Source organism: Quercus suber, unplaced genomic scaffold (assembly GCF_002906115.3).
Source record: "Quercus suber isolate HL8 unplaced genomic scaffold, Cork oak 2.0 scaffold_46, whole genome shotgun sequence".
Lineage (NCBI taxonomy): Eukaryota > Viridiplantae > Streptophyta > Magnoliopsida > Fagales > Fagaceae > Quercus > Quercus suber.
The window spans coordinates 357,757-369,638 of record NW_027069511.1 but is presented as its reverse complement, the minus strand read 5'-3'; positions in this window follow the sequence as shown (position 1 = coordinate 369,638).

Here is an 11,882-nt window from a genome sequence, read left to right as displayed (position 1 = left end):
TACAACTAGTAGTGTTATTAACTCCAAAAAATGAACACCAAAAATTGAAATCATGTGTTATGATCCTAATATCCCACATATATTAAATATAAACTTAACCATATGTTTATAAGCTCTTAGACACCCTCCCTTTGCAAGCCGGTTTTCAAAGGTGAGTCTCTATCCATGGGTTCCTAACATTTGGTATCAGAGCCAACCACCACCATAAGTAATCGGGTGTAACTCATTGAGTATGGAATCAAATGAGCTGCAGTTTTGTGGCGGGATTGCGACGTCATGGACGTCAGTTGTGAAGTGTGGTGGTATGTTATGATCCTAGTGTCCTAAAAAAAAAAAAAACCTCATTGATTGTTAATTGTTAATTAGTACAATTAGAAATCTATTTATTAGAACATTAATCAAATTAAATTTTTTTTGAAGGTTAGAAATTTTTTTTATTGTAAGTAGTGTGGTTGCTTCCTCAATAACAAAAATTAAAAATTAAATGTTCGAGTACATCTTCAATAACAAAACATGTCCAAAAATTAAATCACAACGCCAAGGCATAAAACACAAATAAACCCCCAATAAAAAAGATGAAATTTCAAAGCTCTTTGGCAATTCTATCACATAAATCCGAGATGGTAAAATATCGTTTTATAAATATAGATTTAAGGATAATGAGAGATATGAATTGTAGGCTTAACATGAGAAAATCATTGCAGAAGTTAATGATTACATGAGATTGACAAAAACATGATTGAATTACAAACAAACAAATTTTAAAAAAGAAAAAGAAATATGATTGAATTGCAAACAAAAAAACTTAAAATTAAAAAAAAAAAAAAAAAAAAAAAAAAAATCAAAATTGATGTTAATATGAGATGAAAAAAAAAAAAAAAAAAAAAGAATAAGCACTAAAAAAATTACTCCTGCTTATGCGTGAGAGAGAAAGAGAGGGAGGTGATTTTGTGATAGTGCCTAAATTTAAGAAATATGAATAAGAAGTTATAGTAATCGAGAAACAAAGAAGACAAGAGTGGAGAGACATTTAGAATGAAGTACTCCTACTATTTGTTATTGAGAGTATAAAGTTAGTGGAAAAGTGGAAGTAGATATGTTCAAGGAAAAAAAAAAACTGTAATTTAAATCTTTTTTTTTTTTTTTACAATAACTGCTTTTTTATAAAAGAAAAACATTTTTTGGTAATTTTTTTTAAAAAAAAAATTTTTATTTTCAAATTTGAATTTCCAAAGAAACATGGAAGAGGGAGAAACAAGGAAAAACTGATTTTTTTAAATTTATCTAAAATTTAGGAGTTTTAAAATTTGTAATTTTATATGTCTAACTCTACTATTTAAAATTTTTAAACATGAGAATTTGAATGTATTTTGGTTATCAAAAAGTAGGAATCCAAACATGGGAATTCCCTTAAATATAGTATATATATTTTAGCTCCATTGTTTGAAAGTAAATATTTTATATCTAAAATATTTTGAAGTGTTTGGTATGACAAATAAAATTTTTCAAGTAAACCACCAAAACTGATGGCTCAACATCGAAGCTGCTAGTGTCGGAGGTTTGGTGACCAAACCACAAGAAACAAAAGTTAAAGTGGTGACTCCGGTGACTAGATTGCCGATGATCACTGTTGGATCAATATCTTAAGTTTGAAGAAATTGGAGGAAAAATCAAATTTTAGTTTTGAGAAGAATGAAGCAATCACACAACTTACAATAAAAATAAAATAAAATAATTTCTAACCTTTAAAAAAAACATTTATTTTAATCAATGTTCTAAAATATATATTTCTAATTGTACTAATTTTTCCAAAATTTAAAAAAAAAATTAACAATCAAATTACAAGCAACAAATAAAATGGATGATGATTATGGAATACTAGCCTCATCACATGCACTTCACGCGAGCAATGAGACTCTTTTTTCTTTTTTTCTTTTTTTTTTTTTTTTAGTGTCAAAGTTTTTCATTCATACCAATTTAAGTTTTACATGTTTTCTCAATAACATTAAGCATTTATACTCATCATCAAAATTTTGGCCAGTTTGTGGAACAAGGGAAATATCATGTGCTAAATTTAGGTCTTGTCATCAAAATCTATAGGTTTACATTGTACTAGCAATGTAAGATTTACATTGCAAACTAAACAAATATGTACAAATTCATAATGTAAACCCTACGTTGCTAGTAAAATTTAAACCAAGAATTTTCCTATCCGGTACTCCACAAGTTTGGAGGCTTAACTTAAAAACTTAGCAAGAGAAAGAGATGAGGAGCCTATCATGGTCTGAGAAGTACAAATCACCAAGACCTTTTTGTGATAGATCCTTTATAGCGTCCCCAAAAAAAAAAAAAAAAAAATGAAGCAAAAAACAAAAAGCAAAAGTGTTATTGGTACTTGTCACTTGTGCAATGGAGTTCGCATATTGGACATGCGAACTAGACTTTTTAAAACATAATAATACACCATGATGGATCTAAAACAAGATTTGTCATTGCATAAAGTGCAATATCAATTTGAATCCATTTGGTCCACGAGCGTCCTAAGGGATTTTCCATCCAATAAAACAGATAACTCTGACTAATCATGCGGCCAAAACACATTGATTGATCCAAGTTACACCTAATACTTACAGAGAAAGCTAGGAAACATTGGTAGGGACCTCTTTTAAAAAAAAAAAAAAAAAAAAAAAAAAAAAAAGCAAAAGTGTTATTGGTACTTGTCACTCATGCAATGGAGTTCGCATATTGGATATGCGAACTAGACTTTTTAAAACATAATAATACACCATGATGGATCTAAAACAAGATTTGTCATTGCATAAAGTGCAATATCAATTTGAATCCATTTGGTCCACGAGCGTCCTAAGGGATTTTCCATCCAATAAAACAGATAACTCTGACTAATCATCCGGCCAAAACACATTGATTGATCCAAGTTACACCTAATACTTACAGAGAAAGCTAGGAAACATTGGTAGGGACCTCTTTTTTAAAGTTTTCAAACAATAATGACAAAATGTTAGCCCAAGTTCTTAGGGTCAACTATAAATCTTGAATTCTATGTGTGTCAAACTCTATGTGTTTGTGCTTAGCGTCATATATTTTGTTCACAATCAAAGTAGTCAGTCCCAAGCTTGGAAAAGGGGGAAGATTACGGTAAGTTGACAAACAGTTAAAAATTTAGTCACACTATTATGAATAGATCCATTAAAAATAATCTTTTTTATAAAAAAAATAAAAAAAAAATGTTGTTAGCTTCAATGTAGTGAAAAGGTACACTTTGTTGGAAACAAAACCTTTTTCCCAAGATTCCCTCAACCTCTAATAATCAATTAGCGCATATAATTGAATGACAATTTGTAGCTAGATTCATATAAAAGTGATCAAAAGAGGTATGAAAGCATCACCTTAGCCACTTTTAATTGGGAACCACCCTCTATTCTCTAAGTGCGCTTTTAATAGACTTATATATGGGTTAAGATTAGACCACTCTTTGCTTCATTTTGGATGAACTATGCAAGCAATACCACAAAAGGAAACATCCAAACATCACTATTTTTATTTGAATCCACCACCTAATCTTTTGTGTACATAAGATTTGGTCTAAGGCTTATAATAGACCATATATTCTTTGTTTCCACCAGTTTTTTTATCATTGATTCCACCATTTGTTTCCTTTTGATCGCCTATTGCTCTTCTTTTTTTACCTTCATAATGCCCCATTTGTGGTTGGCTTTGTTATTCTAAGCAAAAAAGACAAACCCGCTGCCCCTTTTCTTCAATAATTTCGTTATTAAAAACAGGGCTCTAATGAAAACAACGCTTTGTCAATCATTGTCCTCTAAAGCAATTTTCCCATCCTAATCAATCCTTAATTCAGGAATTTGTTCTCTAATACCTTCCTTTTTACTCTATAAACTATTCAGAGAGAGATAATGGACGTAATGTGGGAGAAAGCTCATGTAACCTAGCCTATGAAAACCTTTTCTTTACCTAAAGCAAAAAAATAGTGACATTTCTATTCAATCTCATAGTCATAGAGTCAACATTTGTGTACTAGAGTTTAGAACCTTTTTCAAAAAATTATCTAATCCTTTTTTCTTATTTCAACAAGGTAAACCCGGACCATTCTATATGCCGAGTCACTGGGTTACCAGTTTGACTAGCCGGACCAGGTTTAATAACATTGTACTCAACCATATGCATATGCAGGATTCAAATCTTGCACACACAATCTCGATTACGTGTATGCATCCAAAGTCCTAACACAAGAACTTGAATTTTACATGTTAGATTGAGTTAACTAAAAAACTTATTAAAAAATGAAAAACTGAAGAAAAACACAAGAAACCCTAAAAACTAAAAATGATCAACTCAATATCAGATTAACACAACAAGGAAAATGCATGATCATAAAACGAATCTTGAAATGTATTACATCAAGAAACTCAAGATTAACCTAGCTTCAATATATATATATATATATATACACACCCTATTTAAGGTTTCTTGTAATTCAAAACAATTCATTATGGTAAAGATACAGTTGCTGGGGAATTTTTGAGGTGGATATATGTCTGTCAAGCTGAATCATATTAACTCTTGCATCATTTTTTTTTTTTCTTATACAATTAATATCGCTCTACTATATCTGGAGGAGGCTAGCAGCAAATTTGAAGAGTAGACTTTACCAACTTATTATTAATTTATTTATAAAAATAAAATAGACAGTACAACATTATAAAAACAGATCTACTTTATCAAGATATAGAGTACTTCAAAGGGCTTCCAGCATCATTGAAATCTATGTAAATTAAAAAAAAAAAAAAAATCAATTGAAAATTTTAATTAATCTGCAAAAAAATATCGTCACATACAAATCCAAAGGTATTCACAACTATAAAATCAATTACCTACCTTTTCAAGTTTATATATAACTTAAAAGATTCACACCAAATACAATAATAAGAACTAACCTGAAATCTTGTCTTCCACTCACGGCTAAAGAAAGATCACTTAATATCTATGTGTCACGCCTAAACAGCTCTCTTCTCAGCCTTCCCTCTTCTCTTTTTATTTATTTATTTTTAGTTAATTCTCTCTTCTGTTTGTAGAGCACTCACACAACTTTATCTAATTTATATGCTCCTAGTGCACACGGCTCCTAATTCTTGTTGGCCACGATCTTTACAAACTAATAGTAAAGAGTTTAATTCCATGTGGGCTGGATTTCTCTGGGTTATCGTGTAACCCAATTTGATCTTTAAAAAAATAGTATATATATACTAACCTCATCACACGCGCATGCAATGAAGCTTTTTTTTTTTTTTTTTTTAACTTGTGTATTTATTTTATATATATAATTTTATTTTATTTTTAGAATCTAATTTATAAGTGAATAAAGCAATTTGAAAATCAACAAGAAAATGACTCTATTTTTTAGGCAATATTTTAATGAGAGTTAAAGTTGTATTTTTATTAGATTGTCCTTTAGTTTTGTCTCTACTTAAACATAAGAGTGTAGGACATTTTTAAAAAAAAAAAATGAGAATCCAAACAGAGAAAACCCTTTAAATAGTTGTATAGACTAGCCTCATCACACGCACTCCGCATGTGCAATGAGGCTCTTTATTTATTTTGAGTTTAATGTAAATTTTCAATTTGAGTGAGGTTACACAAGAAAAGATTTTTAAGAAACTAAAATTTAAGATTTGAAAAGGAGTAAACTACTAGATTTAGTATATGTTAACTTTTTAGGAAAAAAAATCTATCAAATGTACATAAGATATATTTAGAAAGAGTGCTAATTTTTAGGAAAAAGTTTGTCTAGTAGTTTTTTTTTTTTTTTTTTAATTTTATTGAATTACAATTTTAACGCTACTTTTTAAGAATAATGATTATCTAATTAGATTAGGGGTATTTTTGATATTTTATGAAGTTGTGGGGGAAAAGTCCAACCATACGTAGTGGGCCTAAAGCCCAATGTGAAGGTTATTGTATGTCCGAAGAGGCTAAAATTGTCGAGGGGTACTTCGCGTGAAAGAAGGATACATGGGGACGAAGAAACTCCGTCTGAAGAGAGCATCTATTTTCTAAAGAGATCATTATCCTCGGATGTAAAGATTCTGGGTCATATAAATATCTGGGGGGTTCGAATGAGTTTACTAATGACTTCAGCAGTCTAGATAAGCTTTGGACACGCCTGGAGATAAGAAGAATGGAGAATATCTAAAAGGAAAAGCTGCCACCACCGTATTAAATGCACTACAGCAACTTTTCTGCCGCATTTATGTGGAAAAGACCCTGAACAGTATAACTTCAGCTATCGCCCACTCACAAAAGCTGAAGAGATCATGACATGACATGCACTCAAACAAGGGGCTAGATGAGAAACAAATATCGCTATAATGAACAAGTGCATATAATGGGAGATGCCCCTAATTGGAGGAAAAGAGCATAGATGGGATAGAGTAACCTGCTGANTAGATTAAGGCATTTTTGACATTCTTTAAAGTTATAACTAACTTTCTAAATCCTCTTAGAAAAGAAATTATATTAAATAATGTGAGTCTAATCAAATTCCTTTTCTAATCTGTTCCATTACCCATTTTTATAGATTTGTTTTTAATTTATTATTTTATCTCCCTCTGTTTTTCCCAATACTCCACCAAAGTACGTATATTGACAAAAAATCATAGTTTTTTTTTTTTTTTTTTTTTAAGTACAAAATTAAGATAGGTTCAAATATTTTGCTCATTTGCAGTGGTATGCCAACTGAATGCGTTCACGTGAATCAGCAGTATGACCTTATTCTCTCCTTTAAATAATATGTAAATTGCCATAATCCTTCATATCCTAGAGGAATCTATGCATGGATTATGTGCAAAATACACTGTTTTTTCGAGAAGTCCATCTACTATGTGACAAACAGTTTAAGGTTATGTGGGGATCGGTCTATTCACAAGGCCCATGACACCTGGACCTAAGAGGTAATAGTGAGGAAACAAACAGTTTACACTAAGTTTATAAATTATTATAGGCAAAATTACACTATTGGTCCTGAAGTTTATTTTGTAAGCATAATTAGTCTCTTAAATTTCAAGTGAGCACTATTAGTCCCTCAAATTTAAAAAAAATGAGCATTATTAGTCTTTTTATTAACTACCGTTAATATTATTGCTTAAATAGTTAACAGAAAAATGATATTACATCTTTTAATTGACGTGGCAACTTAAATGTCAAATGCTACGTTGGCTATTTAATTACAAGGATGTCATATAAATTTTAATTGATTATTAGTTATTATAATGAAAAAAAAAAAAAGATTTCTGCTTGTCCATTTTTCCCTATTTTCCGTTTCTCCTTAGCTGCTTTCAATTTTCTGATCAAGTCACCGGAGCACCTCAAAGCCAACAAAATTGCTTGCAACTTGATTACTTGGTTGGAGAGATCCACCTTTAAAGAATACAAAGTCTTATAAAATTAAATCTCTCTCATTTGGATTCAATGACCATAAATCCTTTCTTGTTAATGGCCATGGGAATAGTCTAAGGTTTGAGTGTAGGAAACCCAACACAGATCAGTGCAATAAAAGGCAGTCATGCACCCAAACTTATAAGTTGTATCTATGCAATAAAAGGCAAATCCCATGAATATTGGTTGGAAGAGGAGGGGTAAATAAATAATAATTAAAGATTTGAAATGGATTTAAACCTTTTCATGTTAATTATAAATCCGTACTGGAAACAAAGAAACATTAAGATCTTTGGGGATTAGTAGCGGGTGGAGATTCATGGAGATTGGTAAGGGACAAAGAAGTGCTTGTGCTGGTTGATGCGGTGGTGACGACAGTTTTTTTGGATCAGAGGGAAGTGCGGCTAGCGGCGTCAACAACCACAATGTTAGAGGCAGTGACACCCGTTGGAAGAAGAGGAAGAGGATGTTTTTGGGTGGGTCACAACTCACAAGAAATAAACAAAGAGGTTAGAAAAGTTTTTAACAAAATATAATAAAAAATAATGACTCAAATGCTAACCTGGCTGATTCTCCAAACGTGGCTATTACATATAGACACGTCACTTTGTGAAACACTTTGTAGTAAAAAAATGCTAGGTCATTTTGCCATTAGCCACATAAGTGATAAGTGTAATTTTTACATGATTTTTATTATCCTCTTATTTATTAAAATTGTTAGTTTTCCTTTATTTCTTTTGATTTGATTTAATTTTTTTTTTATTTATATTTATCTATTCATTTGTGCTTTGAAGGAATGAGAAGAGCAAGGAATCAAAGAATTTTGTACAAAATCCAAGTCCAATTCGGATTAGGATTCCAGCCTGCACATCAGTTAGTATTTTCAGCATAACTTTGGGCTCAGATATCCAATCGAGATGATTCAAGTTGGGCTGGAAAGTTAACTTAAAGGGCTACAACTTTATAGTTTACCAAAAGTCCGAATTCTGATGTTAAATGGGCCAAAATCGTCGGTTAAGTGAAGCCTAAAAATCTGGGATTTTCTCCAAACGGGAATAGGATTCCTTGACCTATTTAAAGGCTCTTTAGGGTAAAAAGAAAAAAAAAAGGAAAAAAAAGGAGGGAAAACCTGGGAGGAAAAGGGGGCTGCCGCATTGAAGATTTTTCTTTTAGGAGTCTTTCTGAAGAGGAGGATCTGAGAGCAAAGGCGAGAACTTCATGTTGATCAACCATCAGATGAAAGACATAAGTTTTATTTGTGCTCTTTTCAGTTTTATTATGAACTAAATTTTATTTTCTAGAGCGTTGATGTAGTCTAGCAATGAACACACAATTTATATTCTGAATTATTTTATTTTTAATATTTCCATGATTGAGTGTCTATTTCTTATTCTTAATGCTTACTATTTTTTACGAATTATGGTTTGATCAATTGAATTACAATGAGACCGAGAGGTGATTTGTTATTTTAGTTCTAGAATTAAACACCATTAGTTGAGCGAAAGTAGAGATGCTTTACCGTGACTAGTGTGATTTTTCAAAAAATTCAAAGTACGTAATGAGTCTCCAATTAATTAAATTCACATAGAGATATGGAATTGTTAGTTGAAGATATTTTTAATATTATTCGAGAGAAGATATTGAATACTTAAGAAATTTTTAATCATCAACGGGAGATTATTAAATTCTAATAATCTCCCGTTGATGATTAAAAATTCCTTAAGTATTCAATATCTTCTCTCGAATAATATTAAAAATATCTTCAACTAACAATTCCATATCTCTATGTGAATTTAATTAATTGGAGACTCATTACGTACTTTGAATTTTTTGAAAAATCACACTAGTCGCGGTAAAGCATCTCTACTTTCGCTCAACTAATGGTGTTTAATTCTAGAACTAAAATAACAAATCACCTCTCGGTCTCATTGTAATTCAATTGATCAAACCATAATTCGTAAAAAATAGTAAGCATTAAGAATAAGAATTAAACACTCAATCATGGAAATATTAAAAATAAAATAATTCAGAATATAAATTGTGTGTTCATTGCTAGACTACATCAACGCTCTAGAAAATAAAATTTAGTTCATAATAAAACTGAAAAGAACACAAATAAAACTTATGTCTTTCATCTGATGGTTGATCAACATGAAGCTCTCGCCTTTGCTCTCAGATCCTCCTCTTCAGAAAGACTCCTAAAAGAAAAATCTTCAATGCGGCAGCCCCCTTTTCCTCCCAGGTTTTCCCTCCTTTTTTTTCTTTTTACCCTAAAGAGCCTTTAAATAGGTCAAGGAATCCTATTCCCGTTTGGAGAAAATCCCAGATTTTTAGGCTTTACTTTACCGACGATTTTGGCCCATTTAACATCAGAATTCGGACTTTTGGTAAACTACAAAGTTGTAGCCCTTTAAGTTAACTTTCCAGCCCAACTTGAATCATCTCGATTGGATATCTGAACCCAAAGTTATACTGAAAATACTAACTGATGTGCAGGCTGGAATCCTAATCCGAATTGGACTTGGATTTTGTACAAAATTCCTTTGATTCCTTGCTCTTCTCATTCCTTCAAAGCACAAATGAATAGATAAATATAAATAAAAAAAATCAAATCAAATCAAAAGAAATAAAGGAAAACTAACAATTTTAATAAATAAGAGGATAATAAAAATCATGTAAAAATTACACTTATCAATAAGTAATAACACTAACGGTAGTTAATTTTAAGGACTAACAGTGCTTATTTTTTAAACTTAAAACATATATTATTGAAACCTAAATTTTATGTGGCGTTTGGTGTAGGGTATTGTTTTAGAATTCTCAAAAATATTTAAAAATTCTCATATTTGGTTGTAAATCACACTAGGGAATTAGATGTCAGAGGAATTTGGATTCCTCCTTTAACCTCTTTCAGTAGAAATGTGGATTTCCTTTAAACAAGCTTAAAAGAAATTGTCTTTTTTTATAAATTGACAATTTTAACCCTTTTTCCTTATCATTTAAGCAATTGAGATAAAATACAAAACAAATCATCAATATCTTTTCCTTTCTTTTTATCTCTTCCCGCCTAAACACGATAAACAATTATGTTGATATATTCATTTTTTCTTCTTTTAGACTATAGTTTTAATGAATTTGTCATAATTTATAGTTTATATTTTATTTTACATTATTTATTTAGAGGAAGAATATTATTTTTTTTTTTTTAAAAGGCTTATATTGGATTTACAAATCTAAGAATAGAATAGGAAAAATAAATAATTCAATTAAAATTCCTAGGAATAAACCAAACATTATAATCTTACATTCCTCGGAATCTTATTAGATTCCTAATTAAATTAAACATATGAATAGTTACATGAAAGGCATTACATTCCTAGGAATCTAAATGCTAGGAGTAATGTGGATTTCCTGTACCAAATGCCACCTTAAGGTAATCTTTTGAAAATTTATCATTTTTATTACTTTTTAGGGACCATATCTCTAATTTCTAATGCCCATTTTATTTGTATTTTTTAACCCAAAACTAAAGAGTTTGGATCAAATAGAATAAAATTCATGTTTTTCAATACTAAAATTAAGAAAAAAAAAAATTGATCCCAAAATTGACAAGGCAACCTATAAAAAGAATTAATTTATGGTCCAATTAGTCCAAAATGAACTAAATTAGATCGAATGGACTGAAGTGGACCAAAATTGACCAAATTAGACTGAAGTGTACTGAATGAACCAAAGTGGATAGAATTAGATCGAATGGATTGAAGTGGATTGGAATGCTACACTAATGTGGCTCAAAATGGACCGAATGGACTGAAGCGGACCGAAATTGACCAAAAAGACCGAAGTGGACCAAAACTAATATAAGTGGACTAAATTAACCAAAATAGACTAAATTAGACTGAAGTGGGATGAAATAGACTGAATGGACTGAAGTGGCTTGCAATGCTACACTAATGTGGCTCGAAATGGACCAAATGGACTGAAGTGGACTGAAATTGACCAAAAGGATCGAAGTGGACCAAATGAACCAAAATGGACCGAATTAAACCAAAGTGAATTGAAATAGACCAAAATTGACTGAAGTGGATTGGAATGCTACGCCAATGTGGCTCAAAAGGAGCTCAGTAACAATAAATATCACTCTTCAACTTTTAAATATTATATAGGTATGTTCAAATTTATTGAAGCAAGAATCACAATAGAAGAGGTTTCAAAAGAAGCAACAAAAGCTAAATCAACACGACAAAAAAACAACACCTACCGAACACCAAAACAGAAATTGCGACAATCTCAGCCACAACACCACAGCAACAAGAGAATCTACACAAAATAGAAATGACAGCACCATATAACGTACAAGATCTTAGTCTATAAAGACAGTTGAAGAGCTTCCCCAATCCGAACAAAGA